We start from the raw sequence: 18050 nt of genomic DNA, 5'->3' as shown, positions 1-18050 counted from the left end.
TGGCAAAGATCTATCAGAAGGGAGAGGAATCAAGTAAGGAACCAAGCGCAAGACAAAGGTTGGTCTCCTTTATTCCCCTCTTATCTATTTCTCATAAAGGAAAACGAAAGTGGTTTTGGTTTGTTTGTTTCTAAGGTAGCTACCAGCCTTAGTCGAACTAGTAGCTCTGCATAGACACTAGATTTCCTAGTAACAGATTGGGCCCAGTGATTTCTTAGTGGCCTTGTATTTCTTCTTGGACCCTCCTTTCTCCTGCTCCATTGGACACTTTATGTGGGTGGAAATCGCCTGTGCGTCCACATCGTGATGCTCTGTTTGCTTGTCTGTCTCTTCCTTTGTCTCAGGTGCAGGTGACCTCTCGCCTTTGTCTAAGCCCCGCTCTGTTCCACCTGGTTGCTTCTCCATCTATCGAGTGGCATCTCGCTCCTCTTGGGCTTTTTCAACAACCTCCCTCTTTCTCTTTTTGGCCAGCTACGTCAATTTGAGCTTGGCCTCTTCCTTCTTTCTCTATGTGGCGGATTTTCTCCCTCCCACCGCCAAGTATGCTATAGTGCACCTTTCTGTTGGCCGGAAATCAAGTACTGCATCAATGGCATCATCCGCTGCCAGGTAAGGCAAGTCATATGATGCCTATGCAGGGTCCTTCTGCGTCTTAATGGATACATGGTGAAAATAATCTTTACACTCTGCTTCTCCCTACAAGTTGGCAAACACTGTAGGCGACAATAATTGTTTGTGATTGATGGCCATGTGGATGTTCATCTCCATCAAGATTCAGAATATCTTGTTGTCCTTGATATATTGCTCATCCTTTTTTGCCCACAGCGAAGTTTACTTCACTACTTCTGGTAGGTCTAGAGCAACCAAAGGCAATTGACAGTCCTTTGGTAGCTCCCATGCTACGAGCATAATAGACAGCAAGAGCCACGCGTAGTGGAATGTCTTGCTAAGCTCATGTGCTTCGTGGAGGTTCACTAGGAACTCTCCATAGAGATATTCCGACCAATTTAATTGGACTCCTTCGACGCACTAGTTTGCAAGCATGACGATAGGCACCGACACCTCTATGTATCCACCTCTACAATAGGGTCACTGATGCTTGATATGGCATATCCCCATAGATTCTTCACCAACTTAAACTTCTCCTTCATGGCCTCAGCAAGGGCCTTCTCACCACCTTTTCTGCCAAATATCATGGCCATATTTTCTATTGTTTAGGGCAACCACGTGATCTTGTGGATCAATCTATCAGTGATGGGTATTGGCAACTCCAACCACAGACACCCATCATGCACCAAGAATAATAGCTGCTTGATGCCAAGACTGTAATCGGGGTGCGGTTATAGTGCGACACCCATAGTAGGTTGAGTAGACCTCCCTTGTCTACTCCTCTGAGCCACCTCCATGGCTCCAATGCAGTCATTTCGGTGGTTGTATCGATAATGCGACACATTAGTTGCTCAGTCGTCAAGTGTGGGAACTTCTCATGGTCAGAAAAGTCCCAGTCTTTAAGTTTTAACAGAGGAACCCACCTGAAGCGTGGTCCTTCAAAAGAAATTTCATCCGGCTATAGAGGGATTTGTAAGGGGACCTTGGTCTCATAGATATCTTTTAGGACCTTGGTCTTGCCTTTGCACAGAGGGATGTACTTAGGCAACCGAGTGATAAGGTCAGCAACCTGGGCTTCAACTTCCTCCATGTCTATCCTCACATCCTCATCATCCATTGGGATGTCTTCGATTTCTTCCTCCTCCGACTCTAGATTGATGACTTTGCCCTTCTCCTGTGTAGTGGGTCTGTCCCTTGATGGGTTCTTCTTGGTGATGCACGCACCGGTATTGCAGGAAGCTTGCCCTTCTTATCCTTTGTGCTCTCCTTAGTTCGGGTGGGCTTTGGTCTCGGCATCCTTGGCGATTTAGGGACTTCCGCTAATACTTCGGAAACCTCTAGAGCAGATTCTTCGGCCTCCATAGCAATTTCCAACAACGACTCCTCTATTGTCACTTCCTTGGTAGCTATAGCTAATGCAGGTGTTGACATAATGCTTTCTAACAGTGCTTTTGATGTCTCTGGTAAGTTCGTAAACGTTGGATTCACTATCAGAACCTCAAAAAATTCTCGGTTCATGTGCACCTGAGAGCTCAACAACTCAATGCTCCAAATGCCAAGTGTTTTTCACTTTGTAGCCACCTATAATTTATAGGGCATTTTGAATTCAAATTCGACCATTCCCCCACATTTAGCTCATTAATGCTAGATTGGCAGAAGATTTTCAAGGATCTGACCCATAAATTTTGTCTTAAATGTTAGTTGCCCACTCCATTCGGCCGCATTTCTACCATCAAATCATGAACAATGACTTTAACAGTCACTTTCCAGCCAACCTACGTGATTTCTTCTTGGGTAGCACAGCTCCCTTCACATTGTCGCGAACCCTGTGACACTTCCTTGCTTCACACAATCCTCCAGTCGCGTAGATCCCCAACCCGGGTAGTGTAGTTTACAATCATGTGCCTCCTTTCAGCTGCCTGGAGTGCTAAGACTATGCTACCTTCGTATAGTCACATGGCTAGACCACCGGTGTATGCCTTCAATTGACTACCATTCACCTTTCCTCAGAAGGCATCTCCATTCAATTTAACCAACTAAACCTCTCCTCTGTCAGTGATATCCTTAATGGCATAGGGCCCTAACTAGTGCATTCTGAATTTCCCTAGAAATTTATTAAACTTGTTGTCATATAACAAAAGTAGGTCATTACCTTAAAGGTGTGCAACTTAATGTGCCGATCATGCCATGCTTTCTCACGCTACTTTTGGACCTATTGGTGAAATCCAACTATAAATATTTCTTCCTCAAGCTCAGCAAGATGCACGAGCCTCTCTTCCAGGGCTCTGCGATTCGTCATACCCGTGAGTGTCGCGATGCGTAGACTAGCCACATTGTATTCCATGGGCATCACTGCTTCAACACCATATACAAGCCTAAAGGGTGTTTTTCCAGTCAACTTCTTGCGTGTCATCCGATAGGCCCATAGTACTGCGAGTATGTGTAGGTACCAATCACTTCGTTGAGTGTTGCAAACCTTGGTCAGTGCAATCCTAGCACATTATTGAATTCTTCCACCATCTCGTTAGCCTATGGGTGATAAGGCATGCTTTTCTGGTGATATACCTTAAATTCCTCTGTCAGTGCACTGATCATCTCATTTAGAAAGTGTGTACTGTGATCACTCATCAAAATCTTTGGACACCCAAATTGCGTCAGTACATACTCAAAGAGGAAATTTGCAGCAATCACTCTTGTGCAATCCTTCACAAGCTGTGCCTCCACCCATTGAGTCAAATACTCCATCGTGGTGATAATGTATCTCACTCCCGTCTTATTCCCTTGGGGATGAATGGGTCCCACAAAATATATCGCCCATTTTTCAGAGGGTTGTAATGTCATCTGTGGATTTAGAGGTAGCTCTCCGTGATGGCCTGCCAATCCTTTGATATACATCACACACTTTGTAGTATGCTTTTGATTCCTGATGGAGGGTTGGCCACCACAACCTTGTGTGTAGAATCTTCTGCGTGGTCACTTTCCCTGCATAATGTCCTCCCATGGTGCCCCCATGAGCATCCACAAGGATACTACTCCTTTCAAACTCTAGTACATATCATCGCAATATCTCATAAAACCCCATTTTGTACAGATGCTCGACAATGACAAAAAAAATTTCTGCACCCACCACTAACTCCTTCTTCTATTAGACGGTGTATCCTTCTAGGGCAGTTCCTGTCGTTAGGAAGTGTATGATATCTTCAAAATGACCATCCGCAATGTGCACTACAAATAGTTGCACATTAGGCAATCCCTCATCCAAATTAGTGGGCTCTTCACCTGTTTCGATGTGCGACAGATAGTCCAAACCTGCGTTCAATCATCCAGGCTATATAATAACTTCAAAATCATAATCCTAGAACAATAACAACCACTTGTAGATTATCCCCCCGAACATAGGCTTATTGACTAGGTATTTCAACACTGAATGATCTGTATACATCTTAAACTGACCACCAAGCAAATAGTGTCTAAACTTCTGGAGTGCGTATACCATGGCTAACCCTTCACGCTCAGTATTGGAATAGTTATTCTCTACTTATGAACTCTATAGGATGTTCTAAGTCTCCTCCACTAGCCTGTGTCAATACTTCTCCCAACACTATGCATGACGTGTCAACATGTACATGAAACTTCTTCTTCCAATCTGTGAATACTAAAGTCGGCATAGTGACCATATTTTCCTTCAATACATCCAAGATTTTCCTACAATCCTCATTCCAGCAGAATGTGACATCCTTTTTCAACAACATCTCCATAGGCGCAGTGATATGGGCATAGCACTTGATAAACTTTTTGTAATATCGAGTATGCCCTAGGGTAGCATGCAACTGTTTCACACTCCTCGGTGCTTCTAAGTTAAGTATCACCATGATCTTCGCGGGATCTACCATCAGTCCCTACCTACAAACCACATGAACTAGTAGGCTCACAAACGGAATACAAAACAAACATTTCTTCAAATTGACCGTGATCTGGTATCTTCGACAGGTATCTAGCATCAAGCGCAAACTAGCGACATGGCGTTTCACTAGCCCAAACACAATCCAGTCATCAAAGTACACTTCCAAGAACTTATGAATAAATTTCTTGAATGTCGCCATGACTATGTGTGAAAAAATAGCAAGCACATTCTTCAATACGAAAGGCATTACAGTGTATTGAAAACACCTCCACTCAGTCACGAAGGTCATCTTGCTCCTATCCTCCAGTGTGATTTTGATCTAATGGTACCTAGAGAACCCATCATTGAAGGAATATTTTTCTTGGGCACCCACATTGTCCAACACTTTGTCAGTGAATGAGGTCAGGAAAGGATCATGTACACAGGCGTCATTCAACTTCCTAGAATCTACGCATATCCTTATTTCATCCTTCTACTTCTTTTCCTGTACCACCATTAGGCTTACCCAATCAGATTCTTTTACGAGCTCAAACATGGCTACCGCAAGCATCTTGTCTAGCTCTAAGTGGACCTTCTCATTATACTTCGGACTGAGGCGGTAAGGTCTTTGCTTAACCGGCTTTGTGTCAGGCTTCAATGTGATATTCATAGCACCCAGGTCTCCTATTATCCTTTTTAGATCTTTAAACTTGGTAGGGAATAAATCCTGGTATTCGTGGAGCAATTCAGCGACCTTATCCACCCTCACTTCATCCCAGTAATCTCCAATCTTCGCAAATTTGGGCTTTGCCTCCGTATCAATATTTACCTATTTCATTTTTAGTGGCGCGATTATGTCAGGATTCTCAATTTGCAGTCCCTCAACCTTGCGATAACCTTCTGTTTCAAGGATGTTAATCCTTCACAGATCCTCATCTTCTTCTTCAGCAGTCACGTTATAGCATTCTAGTGCATGGCTCAGCTGCGTAGTCCAATTGGGTTGAACTAGGTCCAAAGGATCCTGTGGTATCCTAAATATTGCTGCTTTCACTTCTTGTAGCACCTCGTCAATACAGTCAAACCCATCCTCAAAGCTAAATGTCATTATGAATCCTTCGGGCATAATATCCCATTCACCTATACCATGGTGGAGCTATATTTCTATGTACCAGTTCATCAGGATGACATCCAAGGTGTGACACAACAAGTGCACCCACTCAGGGTGGGGCTTCGCTCCATAAGCTTGAGCCCACTCGGCCAAGTTTGTGCATGAATCATCGTTCCCATCATACTTATTTGTCATTCGTACCATCGGCTTCCCAAAGTATGTTCTCATCATATTTCTACACTCTCTCCAATCATCAAAGCTACCCTTGTGCATACACCACCACCTTACGGGCGTAGCGCATAGTGCCTAGTAGAAAGCCTGGGAGCACTGCTTCTCAGGTGCCTCCCTTTCGAATGCATCCAAAACTATATCTACATAATTTAGGCCATCATAAGTGAGCAGATTTATTACCTCTGATGACACACAACGTAGCGAATGGTTCATCATGTTACAACTTAGCGTGGTTACTTCATGTAACCGATTCTTCTAGCGCTCTAATTCATCATCAGAGTTGGAGGTGCAGGAACTCTCGCGATCCCACGTAATTCATCAATCTACTGTTGGATTCACCCAATCTTGGTCTTGCATTGTTATCTTATATATGTATTCCAAATCATCATCGCTCTCATAATTGCGGACTGGTTCAGTATAGCGTGATCCTTCAGTAGGCTCTAGGGGTACTATTACGCAGAGTGATTTCTTCTCAAATATCATCTTTCACTTATTTAGGTTGATTACTCCATTCCTATCAGTAGCCCAATCAATTCCAAGGAGCGTAGGGTAAGGGTTGTTGTCATCTACAATTCCTGTTACCTCAAAGTGAGGCAATGCGCACGTGCCTTCAATATCTAGAGTCATCCCTTGTAGCTGCCCCATGGGGATGATTTTTTTCTTATTTGCCATCTTTAACTAAATCAAATACCACTGCAGTGTGGGTCTTCCCATCCATTCCCAAGTCTGCTTTGGTAGGACATTCGTGTCTGACACCAGATCCAAAATAACCTAATCCATTTTTTATTCTTCTATCTGCACAGTCAGCCTCATCTCTCGTCCTATCCTTGTTTTATGCTTACCAATCTTTCATGCCATGCGTAGTTCACTTGGAATGTTTCCAACGAATCTATTTATAAGCTCCTTTAATCCCTTCATAGCCTTGCCATCGCGCAGTAATTTCATGTAGGTCTCTAGGAAGGTTGTAAGCATAAAAGGGTCCATCTCTTGATCAGACGTATCCTTGCTCCCTGAGGTAGAGGCCTCAAGGAAGCTCTTCTATGCTTCCATGAACATTTCATGTGCGTGCTCCAAATCAAATTTAGTCTCCCTCACCAGAGCTTTGTGAACCCATGCATTGTCTTTGGGTTGTTTCCCATTATCATATCCTATCGCAATTCCACTTCGGAGCACTATATTCACAGTCAAATCCTCTTCGCGAGGCTCACACCTCATCATCTGCAGGTTTCGATTCAGCTGAGGTGGTAGCGCCCCTTTGTTGCGTATCCTCTCTATCAACGTAGGATAGTCCTCCATCTCATGATGAAACAAATTGTAATATTTGCACAATGGATGCATTGGATTAGTGCAATCACAGACATAGTGTCCTGGTCCTCTACAATTGTAGCAGATTAGGTATCGTCGACCTTTGCCAGGTCCTCCTCAACCTTGGCCTCGTCCGCACCCTTGAAAGCATGTTCTCACCATCCCCGTGCTCTGGTCAGGGGGCCACGTATCTGTCTGAACCCTATAAGCAGGTGTTCTATACATCATCAATTCATAGCTTCTACAATTGTGCTCATCGTGCCCTACTGGCCTACAGAAGTTGTAGAACAGTTGATGTGGTGTTTGTACAAAATTTTGTAGCAAATGAAAATTACATGTCGTATGTTTTCCTGCTACCTAACATATAGCACACCACAATGTAGGCCCTGTGCTTGGTGTTACTTGAGCTTCTGGCTGCAAAGGTGTTGGTCCCCCTCCTAAAATGTAGTTCACAAAGACTGGGCAATGGTCTTTGTCATGCCCCTCAGCCTTGCATTTCAGGCACCATACCTCTTCGCACACCTTCGGTTGAACTATCCTATCCTAATTCAAACTTTGCATTTCAAGGCAAAGATTTTCTAACTGCGCATGGATCTGTTGAACCCCAAGATTCAGATCTTGCATCTGTGTTTCATGTAGTCTCATTGCAATCTCCAAGGCCTCTACCTGAGTCATTATCTTCTATTGTGACAGTGCAACCCTTAGGTGTGGAAGGAGTGAAGCCACAAACCATTCAAGGTGTTTTCCATATATTAAGTTCATATTAGCTTCGTGGATTTTACACTTCAATCTCTAATCTAATTCCCAAGGTGCCTCGCCTAGTTTCATCACGGTTTCCTTGAACCCCACAAGGGACTGTGCCTCATATTTAGGCCTATTGACTTCTTTATTCAATGTGGTCTGGATGTCCACCACCCCAACGTTTCGATTATCATTAGAGTACTTAATGTACTAGGTTATCATGCGATCCTTTAAAGAACTAACCAATGTTGCCTTCTTCATGTGATCATCCATGACACCTTGACCTTCCCATACAAATTTCACGACAAACCAGAACTAGTCCGAGTCCTCATTTCTGAAGCCTTTAAACAAAGACAGATTCACTGAATTTTCGATGCTAAACTGCAGTAGAGGTGGTGGTGGTATGGGTGAAGTCGTAGGTGATGTTGGTGAAGTTGGAGGTGGTATGGGTGGAGGTGGCAACCACGGGAATCCTTGTCATATTAACTGAATAGCACTTCGTGGAGAAGCCTGCACTACTCCCTCTTTGTCACCCAATGTTGGTGAAATTAATGGACTATATTCAAGACCCTTTCTTCCTTCATTCCTTTAAGTTTTTCTGCTTCGTGTAGCTCTAAACATCAAGGTAGTTGCATAACCTATTTTTCGCAAAATAAAATCTTAATCCATATATTCAAAAACTTCAAGTACTTACCTCACGGACCTTTGAAAAAATGTTGCTCCACCTTGCTATAGCTGATTGAGGTATCGACCATGAATTCAATCACAAATCATCCTATGATGCAATCGATATAATGATTGACAGTGTGGGCAACCTTATCCTCAGAGGCTTCCAGTCTCTGTACAAACTCGGGGGTCCAAACAATAGGACCGTCAAGTCTCCACCTTTCTTGGCTATCTACTAGCTTCGAGATCCACTTGTATAGCTCAATCGAAAAGGAACAAAAAAAGATCTCATGCATCTTTGTGTATAGATACCTATCCAGCCAGTGTTCCTTTGTCAATCACGGGTTTCTGTTCTCCTGCGCCGCGAATTCGTGGATCTTCCTATCCAACTAGTCTCCAATCTCTTTCTTAGTTGGATTTCTAGCGATACAACATCACACATCTCTTATGTAAATTCTAGTCATGGAAACGGAACCATTTTTTGGTTGCATGGGGCCTGACTTAGGTTCAATGTTAGTTAGCCAAACAAATTCCTACAGTACTGGCCCTTTTAGGATCACCCCGTGGAACGCGGACCAAAGTCTCACTCGAAGCAATATGGGGGGATGCTAGAACCAAGTTTCTGCACCATGAGATGTTCGTGATGTCAGTTTATTCCTTCTATTCCTTCTTTCACACAGGTTGCTATGTTCTAGGGCTTTGCTGGTCTAGCCCCTTATTTCGCCCTTTAGTACCTCCGTGAAAGGGTACGATTAACCTTCGCGTAGCCCTAAACTGTGGTTCAGGTACTTTCGCGCTATTATGGCAGCATATTGTGTAGATTCCCAAACTAGCTTAAGTGTCTTACTTATCTTATTAAACAATCACAGTTACCACCGCGTAAAAAGATATCCTTACTTGAATTCAATTAACCAACATAATTACATATCTTTACACATCACATAAGTAGTATAAATGAAACCCATACACAATATGACAAGATGCATTAACAGGAAACAAAGACACAAAATTTGTAGAATACTTCTCTTTATTGATATCCTCAAATGATTACAGACTCTATCCACCCTATGCACACAGTTGTAGCGGTCCGCGCACTCAGTTGTGGACTTCCACTCTAGGCCTCTACGCACTTAGCTGTAGAACCTCTACCTACACTAAGACCCAAAACTTATACTTCTCTCCTTATCACTCAATACTTCTTACTTCTACTACAACTTATTCACTACTTAGAGCTTACTTACTTATCTCTTTTTATACAATCCCATGGTCCACAAACCATGGGTAGATATTCACAGCTGACTTTACACTTTACAAAATAAGGGTGGACAACCCTTTATGACTCATGACACCTTCATGCTCTATGACCACAAAATGTGGAGACTTTACAACTTTATTACAAAATTTGACCCAAAACATGGGATTTTAGCCCCAAAACTGTCCTTGGGGGATCCCGTTCCCAACAAAATTCATGAGAAAACTATTCTACAACACGACGCCAGAGTCGACACTTAAAGCATTTAAAGGAGAATAGATAGTAAACAGGGCAAGCAAGATGGGAAGCATAGCGTGACAGAGACAGGGCCTGATCTGAAGTTTTCACAAGGACAACAAAGGACTCCTTCCTCCATTCTTCATCTTGTTTCTTTATTACTTTATGTACTTTTCTATTTCCAAGAAGGGATCAGATCCCAATTATAATCTTTAGGTAGAAGAACCTTACAAGGGTCGAGACAGCTAGAGCTCTATCTCAAAGATATTTTTTATTGTAACTCAAGCTCTCCCACTCTTCTTATAAATAGGGGGATGAAATTCATAAGAAGGGTTCTGAAATTTCTCACCTGTAGGGTTTGAGTTCTATGATGCCATTTGGTTCTAATATGTTTATTTATGGAGGCTTCACTAATATCATGCTGAATGTATGGACTGGTTTTTTGGACCCTTTGAGATAAATTTTGTTTCCCTGTTCATTCCAAGCATTATTAATGTGCAACATCTTCCTCTTAGTAATCTCATTTCATCTATGTTTTTCTTCCTTTGAAATACTATAATGAATGCATTTGGTTCCTATTCAGTCTATGGATTTATATTAGTTTCTCATAGAAGATGAAACCTGTGCTTATCACAGACCTACATATGTTATTCACTAGCATTGAAATACCTGTAAAATTACATATTTACTTGTGTATTGTATTAACCTGTGGACCTGTATTAGCCTAGATCTACGTTAGATTTGGTAGAGAATCATAACCATGTCATGTTTGATCTGAAACCTTCTTTCACAAGCCTCTATTTCTATCATTCCACCGAAAAATCATGGTTTAGGATCTTGTGTTATTTACAGCCCTATCCATCGAATTCCACTTTCTGCCAGAACATTTCTTCTTAGGACTATATTTGTTATAGCTCTATGAATCTTTTTTCCTCCTTCCTTTCCTCCTCTCCATCATTACTATGATTTTAGTTTTAAGTTTTCTCATTTCCGTGTGTTGACCACCAGAGGAAGAAGCCATTTCTCTTTGATATTACCCTAATATACCCCCAGCATTTGGATCCATGAGCTGGCTTGAATCTACCTTAGTGAAGGCTTATTGAACCAATCCCCTCCCATTACCTTTTTACGTGATAATTGGAGTGCTCATAATGCCTCATAGATAATCCTCCATGCACTCCTCTACTTAAGATGTCCTATGCACTGATCTACAATCAACTCAGAGGTTGTCTCTAGGGGGCTTTCTATCTCTACTCCAACGTCTGTGCTAGTGGTGCGATTTGAAGTGATAATACGGTGAAAATACAAAAACAATGCTAATATGCTAACTCAAGAAAGTACTAGTCCTTCAATGTACAACCGGAAATGAAACATGGACTGTTGTAGCTTACTAGCAAGTATAAATCAGTTAATTAAATTATGAGATCAACCCTTAAATCATTCTCAATATGAAAATAACCATATATTCCAATTTAGTAACCAATTTCAATGCCACAATAACCTCAAATATGAACCCTTCAATTTAATATCAAACTATTATAACAACGATATCAACCCATTTTTAACAAGATTGGTGGAGACAGATTCGAGGATAGAACACTTAGTAACCTTTGTGATTACAAATCTATAAAATATAGCATCCAGAGACTCTAGAGGACCATTGAGAAGTAATATGAAGATGAGAGATGCAATGAGGTAGTTAGTATCTAAGAAGGATATCCTATCCTTGACTAGGCTCGTTAGAAAATCCAACAACAATGCCAATATGGTAACTCAAGAAAGTACTAGTCCTTCAATGTACCACTGTCAATGAAACATGGAATGTTGTAGCTTACTGGAAAGTATATATCATTAAATTAAATGATGAGATCAACCCTTAAATCATTCTCCAGATGAAAATAACCATACCTTTCAGTTTAGTAACCAATTTCAATGCCACTGTAACCTCAAATTCGACCCTTGCAATTTAATATGAGACTACTATAATATCAATGCTTCAGACTTGATATTTTTCGACAGTCTGCAACAGGTCACTGTTGAGGAGAAGTAAACTTAAAAGTGATTGAAAAAATACACTCCAATCATAAATAACATGTAGCAGACATTAGAATATCCTCACAACCTAGACAAATAAATCAAATGAATCTCACAACCATGCAAGAGAAAGCTAGAAAATTTTATGTGTGAATCATCACTGTTTCTTTCTAGATTTCTTGTTTCTTTGTGTGAATTTAATTAAACCAAGGCTCTTGTAATATGAAATTTTATCTGTGAAAACCCTTTCAATTATGAGTTTCATATCAGAGATATATTCAATCCCCAGTAAGGCTCACATTAAGGAAATCTAAGATTGAAGTTACAATACATAGATAAAGCAATTATTGTTTCTTCTAATTGATTGCAAATGCCAATTGTTATACAATAAAATGACCCCCTCATCAGCTCAGAGGGGAAAGACATGATAGCTGAAGCAAAGACCAAGATCACAAGCCTTGTTTCCACACTAACGTTGGTTAAATACTGACAACATGCTTTATAAAGCTTCTCTGTAAGCCTAAGGGAGTGTTAGTGTCCCTACTAACTCTAGTTGTTAGTTTGGGAATAGTGTTAGTGGATCCTAATGAGCATATAGAGGTAAAAGGAGCGAAATGACTCATAAATATCTCTATATTCCCTCCTAAATCTACTCAGAAAAGCAAGGAAACATCTCAAGTTCGACCTATTTGTGGGATTTCTAAATCCTAATGAAGGAGGCAAATGGGAAAGAGCTAAAAAGCATGGCAACATCATTGCCTTTACCTTAAGAGACTCATGGAGGAACTTGGCAACCCTAACTCGATTGCAACATAAGAAAAGCTAGGGCTCTGGTCATGGGGGTCAGATCATTTGAAAGGATAGCTTACTTGATTGTTGAGCATAGTCTCAAATCTAAGCATAAGAAGTTGGTAAGAAGGGAGAGAGAGAGAGAGAGAAGCTGGAGGGGTAAGGGAAGGCTGATGCAACAAATGTTTGTAATCACTCTTCCGACATTAATATAAAACTGTAGTTGTATTGTTTACTCCGTGGCGTTGGTACTATCATTCATTTACTTGTTTGTCCAATACCTTTTAGCATGATTAGTGTAGTTATGTGTAACTAGATGTCTTTTATGTATTCATGTATTAGTTATCACGGTTGTATGTCGTGACTATGCTTGTCTCTTCTATGTGCAGGACTTGATCTGGAGACGGCTCAAGGGACTTCCACCTAGTTGCATTGTGCTCTCCAGCAAATCTACGCGGAGGCTTGAGGTAGTCAATCTGTCTTGCTTTGATAGTTAGTTATTGTTTATGGACATGCATGTAACTTTGTGATAGCTACAGATAATATTATAGTCTACCAAAGGTCCCGGGAAGACCTTTAAGGGTATCTCTGTTCTCCTTACACCATACATTTTATCCTATAGCACCAATGAATTACCTTATTTTCTAATACAGTTTTTTAAAATCAAAATTTTGTGGCAAGCAGCCATGCCAAGAGTTTCTATTGCAGATCATAGAAGTAACAAGAGGAGGTGAGGGGTGAGGGAGGCCTAGCTCCAATCCAGTTCATTAGATGAGGATAGGGGGATGATGTGAATGCTCCTAATGCTCCTAGAGATGTCATCGAAAAGGACACTAGGGTGATAGATCATTCTATCCCACCATCAACCACAAATCCACCTTCAACCACAGTGAAAGGTGCAAATTCAACAAAGATTACCAATGCCATCAGAGGCTAGACAAATAAATACATACTAGATGCAATTTATGCCTCTACAAAAAAACATGGTATTGCTGCCTCTAACATACATTATTGGATAAATGGGTTGGCTAATAAAAAGCGTAGAGGCCTTGTTACTTCTATGATTGAAGAGGAGGAGGAAGAGGTGGTTGAGTGGTGTAAGGAGATGGTTGAATTGGGACATGGATTAGAGTTTATACAAATTAAATCACAGTAGCTCAAATTTGTTAGGGGAGGCCAAACCCCTTCAAATATGGGTTTCCTAGTAAATCATGGTGGAGTGGGCTTTAAAAAAAGCATACATACCTTGTTCTATGTATATTTGAGGGCCTTAACACATGCAAGGCTTTAAATCTACACTTTGTAATTGTGTCCAAGTTCTATAACACCCTTTCTGCTACATATGAGCAGCACTCATATTCCCTAGACCATATATGGAACTATGATGAAACAGGCTTGTAGGAAGGAAGGAATTGTGGTATGCAAGTAATTGCCAAGAGAGGGAGCATAAATGTGCCTAAGATATTTCCTAAGAGCAGGGAGTGTATCATTCTTCTTTGTTGTGTCAAATCAATTGGTTATTCAATCCCAGGGTTTTATCTATTCAAAGGTAAAACTCAATTAAAAAACTATATACATAATTATGAACCGGGTGCATACATGGATGCACATCCCTGTGCATGGATCAAAAAAGGAAGTATTCCTGAATTGGTTTTGTCTCTTTGTTGCACCTATACTAGGTGGTCTCTTGCTTGAAAACAAACACCTAATAATTTTAGATGGCCATGGAAGCCACATGGTTTTGCAGACAATTGAGGAGGCCAACAATTTGGGCATAGACCTGTTAACATTGTCAGCTCATACCACCCATAGATTTCAACCCCTTCATGTCAGTATGTTTGGGCCTTTCAAGAAATATTTCAGGGTCGAGTGAGACTTGTGCATGGAAAAGAATCTAGGGGTGGAAGTAAAAAGGTTTGAGCTAGCTGAGCTTGCACGTAAAGCATTTAAAAGAGATATCATGCCTTCTATTATCAAGGATGGATTTAGGAGGAATGGTATATAGCAAGTTAATGTTGATTATCTTATGCATGATACTGGTTGTAGCCAAGAATTTGATGTGGAAGGTCAAGAAGCAAAGAACTTACAAGACCATGTTGATGCCCAAGGAGATGTTGTTGTTATTGAAGGTATAATGTCCCTTTATGAAGGGTACTTCTATGGTGATGATGATGAACATGTGAGTGAGACATAATTCATTCATGAACCAAATGTCAATATCATGGAGGTTGTCACACCCACTAAACCACCTGCTAATTCTACATGTGATATTCCATATGAGGCAGTTGATGAAGTGAATGAAAATTCAAACTTGATTTCAAATTATAATTCAACGAGATTAAACAATGAGAAATTGAGCATGCCAACCCAAGTAATCCCACCATCATGGTTGGAAGAGGCCATGATGAATATAAACGCACATAATGTGTCTACCACCAATGAGGAAAGAATGGACATGCCTTCACAACCATTAGAGTTGAACACCGAACTTGTTCATTATTTTGTGGACAATGGATCACTAGAAGAGGAGCCTATTTAGCATGAAGTACCTGAAGAAGACAACAATGGGGGCCAATCAATTGTACTTGAGGTTGAATTCTAAGTATCAGGTCCTTAGGAGCATGGGACAACAAATCAGAGAACATTTGGTGCATTCCTAAAGCTACCAGTAGAGAGAGTGAAGGCCTCATCAAGGGACTCAACATAAGATTTTCTTCGTTTGGGGAGGAGTTCATAGTTGCTCATATCTGAAGATTATATGAATTTATTGTTTGAGTCAGTGTAAAAAAAATGAAATTCGGGAATCTAAAAAAGATAAAAAAAAAAGGAGTTGGGCAAGGAAAAGAGAGTTGCAAGGATTTCAGTAGCAGAAGCTCGAGCAAAGGAAAGGTTGGAAAGAAAAAAAGCAAGGGAAGATAAGGAACATCAGAAACAATTGGTAAGGAAAGAGAGAAAGGCAAGAAAGGTTCAACAAGTGTTGGAAAAGGTAGGAGGAGTGACAAGCAGGGAATACTATCTTCCAAGACAATTTTAGGAAAATAGGATTATGTCCGACATGCTCAACCACATTGCAGATCACAGACCATCATACCGAAATTTTATTAACATCCAATTCCCTCACTATAATCTAGGGGTTATGTCCACCTCTTATAACCCTACCAGTGCAAATTTATATCCTAATTGTGTTTATATGAGACACACACTCAGTGTTGGGGTTAGTAACATAAGTCAACACTTGAGCTACTCAATCCCTCCATGGATACAAGGAGAAAATTGGAGTCAGGCATATGGCAACATTCAAGCACATCCTAATAATCCAATCTTGGGTAGTCCAACATACATGGGTCAGGCCACAACAATATACAAAATTGTGTCATGTCACCATAAGGGCCACAAAAATACACAAAATTGTGTCATGTCACCATAAGGGCCACAAAAATACACAAAATTGTGTCATGTCACCATAAGGGCCACAAAAATACACAAAATTGTCTCTTGTTATTTTCTCAATGCATCTTAAACAACATTGGCACCAAACAAACCCACAATTATCTTTAAAATAAAAAACACAAACCCTAACATCATATCAACAAATGCTCTCCAAATCATTACTTAACAATTATAGTGTCAACATGTAACCCTAACATCATATCCATAAGGGCCACAAGGATATACAAAACAATGTATTTTCAGTTGTTCAAGGCATCTTAAACAACACTGGCACCAAAAAAACCCACAAAAAAACTTGCAGTTCTCTTTAAACAAGAAAACCAAAACCCTAATAGCATATCAACAAAATCTCTCCAAACTGTTAAATATTATATGGTATAGCATCTCTAAGTTTACCTTTTCCATTTCAATAGATGATCCCCTTACCTTTAGCACCCATTCCCTAAAGAAAAACCAACCAGTTGAATCCATGTTTGTTTGTTAGAATAGACTATCGGCTAATTGACATGGAAAGTTACATGGAAGGATTAAGCCACCACTTCTCTAGGGCTTGAACTCTAAAAATTATTAAATAGTATTGTTTATCAGTAAAAAAAGTTCTAACATTCAATCAAAACAATTAATCACTCAAAGGAGAGTTCCCGTGGTTCACTGCCTATTAGCCAATTGTTATGGCTCACTGCCTATTTGCTAAGGATTCAATTTTCTTACCTCAAGGAAAGCAAGGAAACCATTGGCCCTTCAAGCCTAGCTTCTGTTGAGTTGCAGTTAGTCCTATTCAATCAATTGATTGGTAACAAGAAGGATATAATTTCTAGCTAAGATATCCCTATGATCAATGAGTTTCAAGCCCCAATGGATCACAAATAGTTCTAGTTTTGCAATAGATTTTGTTCCCAGTGACGAAAGTAACCAAAATAGATGCTAATATGATAGTTTTGTTGTAGTCAAATATAAAAATAGTGTAGAAAATCTCTGAACACCAGAGCTTGGGAGCCTTATGAAAGAAATTCTCTCCAAACTGTTACTTAACAATTACAGTGTCAACATGTAACCCTGACATTATATCAACATGTAACCCTAACAACATATCCATAAGGGTGACAACAATATATAAAATTGTGTCTTATCACCATGCGGGGAACAGCAATATACAAAATTATGTCCTATTAGTTTTTCAAGGCATCTTAAATAACACTTTCACCAAAAAATCCCACAAAAAAAGCCATGGTGCTCTTTAAACAAAAAACCCAAACTGTAACAGCATATCAACAAACGCTCTCCAAACTGTTACTTAACAATTACAGTATCAACATGTAACCCTAACAACTTATCCATAAGGGTGCTATAGGATAAAATGCATGGTGTATGGATAATGGAGATACCCTCAAGGGTCTTCCCAAGACCCTTGGCAGACTGTAAGATTATCTGCAGCCATCACAAAGTTACATGCATGTTCATAAACATTAACTAACTATAAAAGAAAGACAGGTGGATTACCTCAAGTCTCCGTGTATATTTGATAAAGATCACAATGCAGCTAGGTGGAAGTCCCCTGAGCCAGCTCCAGATCAAGTCTAGCAAATAGAAGAGACAAGCATAATCATAACATACAACTCTGATAACTAATACATGAATACATGAAAGAAATATAGTTACACATAACTAAGCTACTCATGCTAAAAGGTATTGGACAAACAAATGAATGAATGATAGTACCAACACCATGGAGTTGACAGCACAAC

This window comes from Pinus tabuliformis, chromosome X, assembly GCF_031772625.1.
Source record: "Pinus tabuliformis cultivar Carrire ecotype Pingquan chromosome X, CPIR1, whole genome shotgun sequence".
Classification (NCBI taxonomy): Eukaryota; Viridiplantae; Streptophyta; class Pinopsida; order Pinales; family Pinaceae; genus Pinus; species Pinus tabuliformis.
The sequence above is the reverse complement of the archived record's forward strand: the minus strand, read 5'-3'. Positions refer to the sequence as shown.